Source organism: Scyliorhinus torazame, chromosome 5, assembly GCF_047496885.1.
Source record: "Scyliorhinus torazame isolate Kashiwa2021f chromosome 5, sScyTor2.1, whole genome shotgun sequence".
Lineage (NCBI taxonomy): Eukaryota > Metazoa > Chordata > Chondrichthyes > Carcharhiniformes > Scyliorhinidae > Scyliorhinus > Scyliorhinus torazame.
Window position 1 is genome coordinate 69,096,141 of NC_092711.1, and position 9,368 is coordinate 69,105,508.

A 9,368-nucleotide genomic window follows, 5' to 3' on the forward strand; every position below is an offset into this window, starting at 1 on the left:
CGCTTATTGTCACAAGTAGGCTTCAAATGAAGTTACTGTGAAAAGCCCCTAGTCGCCGTAACTTCATTTGAAGCCTACTTGTGACAATAAGCGATTTTAATTTCATTTTCAGAGCTGCTGTGACCATCAGCAGCCTAATACTCAATTACAATCAAACCTCATAGAACATTACAGCGCAGTACAGGCCCTTCGGCCCTCGATGTTGCGCCGACCTGTGAAACCACTCTAAAGCCCATCTACACTATTCCCTTATCGTCCATATGTCTATCCAATGACCATTTGAATGCCCTTAGTGTTGGCGAGTCCACTACTGTTGCAGGCAGGGCATTCCACACCATTACTAATCTCTGAGTAAAGAACCTACCTCTAACATCTGTCCTGTATCTATCTCCCCTCAATTTAAAGCTATGTCCCCTTGTGCTAGACATCACCATCTGAGGAAAAAGGCTCTCACTGTCCACCCTACCTAATCCTCTGATCATTTTGTATGCCTCAATTAAGTCACCTCTTAACCTTCTTCTCTCTAACGAAAACAACTTCAAGTCCCTCAGCCTTCCCTTACAAGATCTTCCCTCCATACCAGGCAACATTTTGGTAAATCTCCTCTGCACCCATTCCGATGCTTCCACATCCTTCCTATAATGCGGCGACCAGAATTGTACGCAATACTCCAAATGCGGCCGCACCAGAGTTCTGTACAGCTGCAACATAACCTCATGGCTCCGAAACTCAATCCCTCTACCAATAAAAGCTAACACACCGTACGCCTTCTTAACAACCCTCTCAACCTGGGTGGAAACTTTCAGGGATCTATGTACATGGACACCGAGATCTCTCTGCTCATCCACACTACCAAGAATCTTACCATTAGCCCAGTACCCTGTCTTCCTGTTATTCCTTCCAAAATGAATCACCTCACACTTTTCTGCATTAAACTCCATTTGCCACCTCTCAGCCCAGCGCTGCAGCTTATCTATGTCTCTCTGTAATTTCTAACATCCTTCCGCACTGTTCACAACTCCACTGACTTTAGTGTCATCTGCAAATTTACTCACCCATCCTTCTGCGCCCTCCTCCAGGTCATTTATAAAAATGACAAACAGCAGTGGCCCCAAAACAGATCCTTGTGGTACACCACTAGTAACTGGACTCCAGTCTGAACATTTCCCATCAACCACCACCCTTTGTCTTCTTCCAGCTAGCCAATTTCTGATCCAAACTGCTAAATCACACTGAATCCCATGCCTCCGTATTTTCTGCAGTAGCCTACCATGGGGAACCTTATCAAACGCTTTACTGAAATCCATATACACCACATCAACTGCTTTACCCTCATCCACCTGTTTGGTCACCTTCTCAAAGAACTCAATAAGGTTTGTGAGGCACGGCCTACCCTTCACAAAACCATGTTGACTATCTCTAATCAAATTATTCCTTTCCAGATGATTATACATCCTATCTCTTATAAACCTTTCCAAGACTTTGCCCACAACAGAAGTAAGGCTCACTGGTCTATAGTTACCGGGGTTGTCTCTACACCCTTTCTTGAACAAGGGGACAACATTTGCTATAGGCCGGCATAATCCCTCACTCTACTGCTGGGAACACACAAAGCAAGTGTGGAGTACAAGGAAAGTAGAAAAAAACTTAAGAAAGGAGTCTGGAGGGCTAAAAGAGGTCACAAAAAGTAATTGGCCGGCAGGATTAAGGAAAGTTCCAAGTCTTAATTTTAATAATCTTTATTGTCACAAGTAGGTTTATATTCACACTGCAATGCAGTTACTGTGAAAAGTCCCTAGCCGCCACATTCCGGTGCCTGAGGGAGAATTCAGAATGTCCAAATTACCATTCCTGGGATCATCCGTGTGAATCTCCGCTGGACCCGCTCCAGTGCCAGTATGTCCTTCCTGAGGTGTGGGGCCCAAAATTGCTCACAGTATTCTAAATGGGGCCTAACTAATGCTTTATAAAGCATCAGAAGTACATCCCTGCTTTTATATTCCAAGCCTCTTGAGATGAATGACAACATTGCATTTGCTTTCTTAATTACGGACTCAACTTGGTGGATGATGAGTCTGGGGAAGGGTGTGTAAATAGTTTGCGGCATGCTAAGATTAAAAAGGAGGTACTGGGGGTCTTGAAAAATATGATGGTAAACACGTCCCCAGGGCCTGATGGGATATATCCCAGAATATTGTGAGAGGCAAGGGAGGAAATTACTAGGGCCGTGAGATAAATCTTTACTGGCTACAGGGGAGGTCCCAGAGGATTGGAGAATAGCCAATGTTGTTCCTTTGTTTAAGAAGGGTAGCAAAGATAATCCATGTAATTACAGGCCGGTGAGCCTTACATCAATGGTAGGGAAATTATTGGAGGGGATTCTTTGAGACACAATTTACTCCCACTTGGAAATAAGTGGACATATTAGTGAGAGGCAACATGGTTTTGTGAAGCGGAGGTCGTGTCTCATGAACTTGATCGAGTTTTCGAGGCAGTGACCAAGATGATTGACGAGGGTAGGGCAGTGGATGTTGTCTACATGGACCTCAGTAAGGGCTTTGACAAGGTAGGTCCCTCATGGCAGACTGTTACAGAAGATGAAGTCGCACAGGATCAGAGGTGAGCTGACAAGATGGATACAGAAATGGCCGGTACAGGAATCGAACCCGTGCTGCTGGCCTTGTTCTACATTACAAACCAGCTGTCTAGCCCACTGAGCTAAACCGGCCCTAATCTTTTATTGTCACAAGTATGATGTTATTGTGAAAAGCCCCTCGTCGCCAGAGTCCGGCGCCTTTTCGGATAAGTCGGTACGGGAATTGAACCCACGCTGCTGGCCTTGTTCTGCATTACAAACCTGCTGTCTAGTCCACTGAGCTAGACCAGCTCATAAACCCTGGTGTCCTGGCAAATATTTATCCCTCAATCAACATTGCCAAAATCCGATCATCTGCTCATTGCCACATTGCTGTGTGTGGCATCTTGCTTTGTTGAAATTGGCTGCTGCATTTCCGACAACAGTGACCACACTTCAGAAGCTCTTTGGGACATGTTGTGGTAATGAAAGGCACTACAGTGTAAGGTTTTCGGGCAATTCGGCCCTTTTGGAAAAACTCAGAGACTGTAAACTGACTTTTCAGCCAAGAGAACAGAACCAGTTTTCCCAGCAGGCTTGGTCCGCTGAGCTGAGTAGGGACATAAGTACATAAATATTTACAAACACCCCCCTAGGAGCTACAAGAAAGAAGGAGCCAGACAACAAGATAACATCAAAACACAGACAAAGGGGCACGGGAATACACAGGAGGCTTGCATGCAAGCAGGACAATGGGATGGTCATAGCCCCATGCAAATGTAAATGACCTGGCCTCCACCAGAGCAGAATCCAATTAACACCCCATCAACATAGCGAGGTGAGAATAGCAGCCATCTCCGGAGCAGCTGGAAGACACTGAAATTCTTCACAAAGAGAGCTTAACCCCGTTATCCTAGGAAACAGACTGTCTGGATTCAGCATATTGCGCTGGAAAAGCCCCTGTAAGATCAGCGGTAGAAAAAACCAAGTTGGAGGCGGACCTGGGGGAGGTACTCCAATCTTGACAGAAGCTACCGGCAGAAACTCACTGGGAGGAGGGGGCGGGGCCAGCGCCAAATTCAAATCGCGGAGCGGTAGAAAAAACCAAGTTGGAGGCGGACCTGGGGGAGGTACTCCAAGCTTGACAGAAGCTACCGGCAGAAAAACCAAGTTGGAGGCGGACCTGGGGGAGGTACTCCAAGCTTGACAGAAGCTACCGGCAGAAACTCACTGGAAGGAGGGGGCGGAGCCAGCGCCAAATTCAAATCGCGCAGGTCTGCCTAGCTGGAAGAAGCGGACCTGCAAGGAATACCCGGAAACATACAGCTCTGACCGGCTCAAAGGGGGCGGGACCAGCGGGAACTTTAAAACTTACCTTTTTCAATGCAAAAGGGGCTGGCCGATCACAGAACAAAGCCAGGTAAAACAATATAAAGGGGGCTGTGTTTCGATTGAGGGTCTCTTCGTTCTTGGCTCGACCTCTGCACCCCTGACTTGACCTCTGCAGCCTGTGACCGTAAGTACTCTGCAGCAGCTTGCGAAACTCCCTTGGCTTTAATAGTGGTTGAGGCTTTGGGGAAGGGAACTTGTTTTGTGCCTTGTGATATTGCTAAAACCTGTGTAATCATAAGAATTTTCGTTGTGTCCGCTATATTACTTTTGAATAGACTTAGTTGTATTAGAGCATAAGATTTTATTGTGTTCCTTCTGTTGATGATTTTGACCTGGGTTTTACAATAAACCTTGATTTGATGATAATTGGAGTCGTTTAAATTCTTCAATCCTTCACCAGCGATCTCTGACCAAGTCATTGTTAAAATACTCCTCACCTTAATTCCGGGTTCAAGAATCGAGGGTCATCTTGAGCGATTCACTCAGGACAGACTGCTGGTTAGGAAATAAACAGCAGTGTCCTATTCTCTCTCTTGGGAAAGCTACTCTAGTGGAGTAGGAACCGGGTGGGTGTTGCCCCACCGGCAAGAGAGAGAATCACCTGGGTATTGGTAGGGGTCTGGAGATCTGTGTGATATAAGTCTCAGGCTGTCGGTTAGGAATAAACGGCAGGCTTGAATCAGTGCTCTCTTCAGTGGAAGTGTCCCAGTGCGACATCCCCTGGCCTCTGAAGTTTCAGTGCCAGCTGGAGAGAGACACACACAGACATCCAAACCCCAGATATCGGCCCAGTAGTGGAGTAGCGGAGATGGCACCCTCTACAACAGAACTGAAAGTTTTAAATTGAAGATTAATGTTTTCTGATCCTAAATTTATTTCAGCGATCCCCAACTTCCCATTTAATAAATTTGCTTTGTTTCGGACAAGAATTGTTTTTTTAAATTTAGAGTACCCAATTCATTTTTTCCAATTAAGGGCAATTTAGTGTGGCCAATCCACCTACCCTGCACATTTTTGGGTTGTGGGAGTGAAACCCAAGCAAACACGGGGAGAATGTGCAAACTCCACATGGACAGTGACCCAGAGCCGGGATCGAACCTGGGACCTCGGCACCGTGAGGCAGTGCTAACCACTGTGCCACCGTGCTGCCTTCGGATAAGAATTTTAACCAATTAAAGAAAAGGCAGAATTCTCTGGATAGTCAATTTAAAAAGTTTATTAAAAGAAAAAGTTTACTGAACAACTTGAAGACAGTGGCATTTGCAACTTCAAGTCGGTGGAGTGTAACACTCTCTGGCTTCATCTTTGACAGTAATTTCCTTGGAACTCGGCCTCGAGTCTTAAGTACTTGGCCAGCAAGGAAGACTTTCGGAACATCGACCTTTCTCCCCAAAGTGACCATTACCTCATGTCAGAGTTGGGCCTGTTGTAACATGACCATTGGTCAATTGGGCAATAGTTTAATTTACTTGAATCTCCAATTCCTGACACCACCTTAGACAGGAATACAATTGAACTGTTTCATACAGTTCCTTTATCTGATTTTGTACAATTCCTTTTTCATACAGTTTCAAATGTTGAGGCTAATCAGGGCTTTAAGGAGACACCAATAGGCTATTAAGTTGAATGATAAGCCATGATCATAATGAATGGCAGAGCAGGTGCGAAGGGCCAAATGGTCTCATCCTGCTCCTATTTTCTATATTTCTATGTAATCCCTTCCCACACTAAGAGCAGGTGAATGGCTTCTCCCCAGTGTGAACTCGCTGGTGTGTCTGCAGGTTGAATAAATCAATGAATACCTTCCCACACTGAGAGCAGGTGAATGGTCTCTTCCCGGTGTGAATTCGCTCGTGTTTCCACAGGGTGGACAACTGAGTGAATCCCTTCTCACACTCGGAGCAGATGAATGGCCTCTCCCCAGTGTGACTGCGTCGGTGAATCTCCAGCTCAGATGGGAATCTGTATTCCTTCCCACAGTCGCCACATTTCCACGGTTTCTCCATGTTTTGGGTCTCCTCATGTCTCTCCAGATTGGACAATTAGTGGAAGCCTTTCTAAACACAGAACATGTGCACTGTCTCTCCTCACTGTGAATGGTGTGTGATGTTGTTTCAGGCTGTGTATCTGGTTGAAGCTCTTTCCACAACCAGTTCACTGGAACACTCTCACTCGGGTGTGTGTTGTGTGGATCTCGGTGCTTTTCCAGTCACACTCACGTTTAAAAATCTTTTGAAGCCGACAGATTGGACAAACATTACTCCTTCTCGCCAATGATATTCAGAGCCCAATGATATTCAGGTCAGAAGGAATCGAGTGAGTTTGTCACATCGAGACGTGATGTTTGAGATTTCTGTCTATAATTCCTCCTCTTCCAATATCCTTTTAAAAACAATTTACAAAAGTCATGAGTGAGCACAGGATAGAAATTCAGAACAGACAATTCTAGTTCCTATGGAACATTATTTCCTCTCTCATTCTCCAAAAGCTATAAATCTCCATCCCACACAATCTTCCTCCATTCTCACTCTGCTGTACCTAATATTCACCCTCCCAATTCTCCTGAAGGGCTGATTCATGTTTTTTATTTTTAAATATATTTTATTGAAATTTTTTTCCAAACAACAATTTTTTCCCTCTTACAAAGCAAACATAACAGTAAAGAAATTTTTAAACAGTACACAAATAACTATACCCCATAATCTTTTAACATAAACTAAACTAAAACCCTCACCCCCCCCCCTCACCCCCTGGGTTGCTGCTGCTGGTCATCTGTCTTCCCTCTAACGTTCCCCTAGGTAGTCGAGAAATGGCTGCCACCGCCTGGTGAACCCTTGAGCCGATCCTCTCAGGGCAAACTTTATCTGCTCCAGTTGAATGAACCCCGCCATATCGTTTACGCAGGCCTCCAGTCCGGGGGGGTTTCGCCTCCTTCCACATAGGTAGGATCCTACGCCGGGCTACTAGGGACGCAAAGGCCACAACGTCTGCCTCTTTCGCCTCCTGCACTCCCGGCTCATCCGCAACTCCAAATAGAGCTAACCCCCAGCCTGGTTTGACCCGGGCCTTCACCACCTTTGAAATCACTCCCGTCACTCCCTTCCAATACCCCTCCAGTGCCGGGCACGCCCAAAGCATATGTGCGTGGTTTGCCGGGCTCCCGCCGCACCTCCCACATTTGTCCTCCACTCCAAAGAACCTGCTCAATCTTGCTCCCGTTATGTGTGCTCTATGTAGCACCTTAAATTGAATCAGGCTAAGCCTGGCGCATGAGGAAGAGGAATTTACCCTGCTTAGGGCATCAGCCCACATACCCTCCTCTATCTCCTCCCCTAGTTCTTCTTCCCACTTTCCTTTTAGTTCGCCCACCAACTCCTCCCCCTCTTCCCTCATCTCTCGGTATATCTCTGACACCTTGCCCTCTCCGACCCACACCCCTGAAAGCACTCTGTCCTGAGTCCCCTGTGTCGGGAGCAGCGGAAATTCCCTCACCTGTTGTCTAGTAAACGCCCTCACCTGCATATATCGCAGGAAGTTTCCTCGGGGCAACTTATACTTTTCCTCCAATGCTCCCAAGCCCGCAAAAGTCCCATCTATAAATAAATCTCCCACCCTCCTAATTCCCAACTGGTACCAGCTCTGAAATCCTCCATCCATTCTTCCTGGGGCGAACCTATGGTTGTTCCTAATTGGGGACCCCACCAGGGCACCCCGCACCCCTCTCTGTCGCCTCCACTCTCGCCAGATATTCAATGTTGCCGCCACCACCGGGTTCGTGGTAAACTTTTTTGGCGAGAACGGTAGCGGCGCCGTCACCAGCGCCTCTAAACTCGTCCCTTTACAGGACTTTCTCTCCAGTCTTTTCCACGCCGCTCCCTCGCCCTCCATCATCCATTTACGTATCATTGCCACATTGGCGGCCCAATAGTAATCGCCCAAGTTCGGTAGTGCCAATCCTCCTCTGTCCCTGCTACGCTGAAGGAACCCCCTCCTCACTCTCGGAACTTTCCCTGCCCACACGAAGCTCGTGATGCTCCTGTCTATTTTATTGAAAAAGGTCTTAGTGATTAGTATAGGGAGACATTGAAATACAAATAAGAACCTCTGGAGGACCATCATCTTAATTGCCTTCACCTTGCCCGCCAGCGACAGAGGCTGCATGTCCCACCTCTTGAAGTCCTCCTCCATTTGTTCTACCAGCCGTGTCAGATTAAGTCTGTGCAAGGTTCCCCAGCTCCTAGCGATCTGAATCCCCAGGTATCGGAAGTTTCTTTCCACTTTCCTTAGAGGCAGGCCTTCTATCTCTCTACTCTGGTCCCCTGGATGTATCACAAATAATTCACTCTTCCCCATGTTTAGCCTATACCCCGAGAAATCCCCGAACTCCCTCAACATTCGCATAACCTCTATCATCCCCCCGCTGGGTCCGACACGTATAACAATAGGTCATCTGCGTATAGCGAGACTCGGTGTTCTTCTCCCCCTCTAATCACCCCTCTCCATTTCCTGGAGTCTCTCAACGCCATGGCCAGAGGTTCAATTGCCAACGCGAACAACAATGGAGACAGCATCCCTGTCTTGTTCCCCTATATAGTCGGAAATACTCCGATCTTTGTCGACCCGTAACTACACTTGCCGTTGGAGCCCCATAAAGAAGTTTGACCCAGCTAATAAACCCGTTCCCGAACCCAAACCTCCTTAACACTTCCCATAAATACTGCCACTCCACCCTATCAAATGCCTTCTCTGCATCCATTGCCGCCGCTATCTCTGCCTCCCCCTCCACTGGGGGCATCATTATCACCCCTAATAGTCGTTGCACGTTAACATTCAGTTGTCTCCCTTTTACGAACCCTGTCTGGTCTTCGTGCACCACCCCTGGGACACAGTCCTCTATCCTCGATGCTAGTACCTTTGCCAGCAATTTGGCGTCCACGTTCAATAATGAAATAGGTCTATAGGGCCCGCACTGCAACGGATCTTTATCCCTCTTCAAAATTAGCGATATCGTCGCCTCCGACATTGTCGGGGGTAAAGTCCCTCCTTCCCTAGCCTCGTTGAACGCCCTCACCATCAACGGGGCCAACAAGTCCACATATTTGCTGTAAAATTCCACCGGGAACCCGTCTGGTCCCGGAACCTTCCCTGCTTGCATGCTTCCCAGTCCCTTCATAACCTCGTCCACCCCAATCGGTGCCCCCAGGCCTACCACCTCCTGCTCCTCCACTTTCGGGAACCTCAATTGATCCAGGAACTGCCGCATCCCCTCCTCTCCCTCTGGGGGTTGAGACCTATACAGTCCCTCATAAAAAGTCTTGAACACCTCATTTATCTTTCCTGCTCTTCGCACCGTGTCTCCCTTTTCATCTCTAATTCCTCCTATCTCCCTCGCTGCTGTCCT

The 9,368-nt window shown here is 47.3% G+C and overlaps 1 long non-coding RNA gene across 1 annotated transcript; it reads right to left on the reverse strand.

Moving 5' to 3' along the window:
* Positions 1-5,167: 5,167 nt before the first annotated feature.
* LOC140418295 (uncharacterized) lies at positions 5,168-6,346 on the reverse strand. Its single transcript, XR_011944916.1, has 2 exons — positions 5,770-6,346; positions 5,168-5,685 (listed from the first exon to the last, which is right to left on the reverse strand). It is a non-coding gene; the product is annotated as an uncharacterized lncRNA (long non-coding RNA).
* Between the last annotated feature and the right edge of the window lie 3,022 nt (positions 6,347-9,368).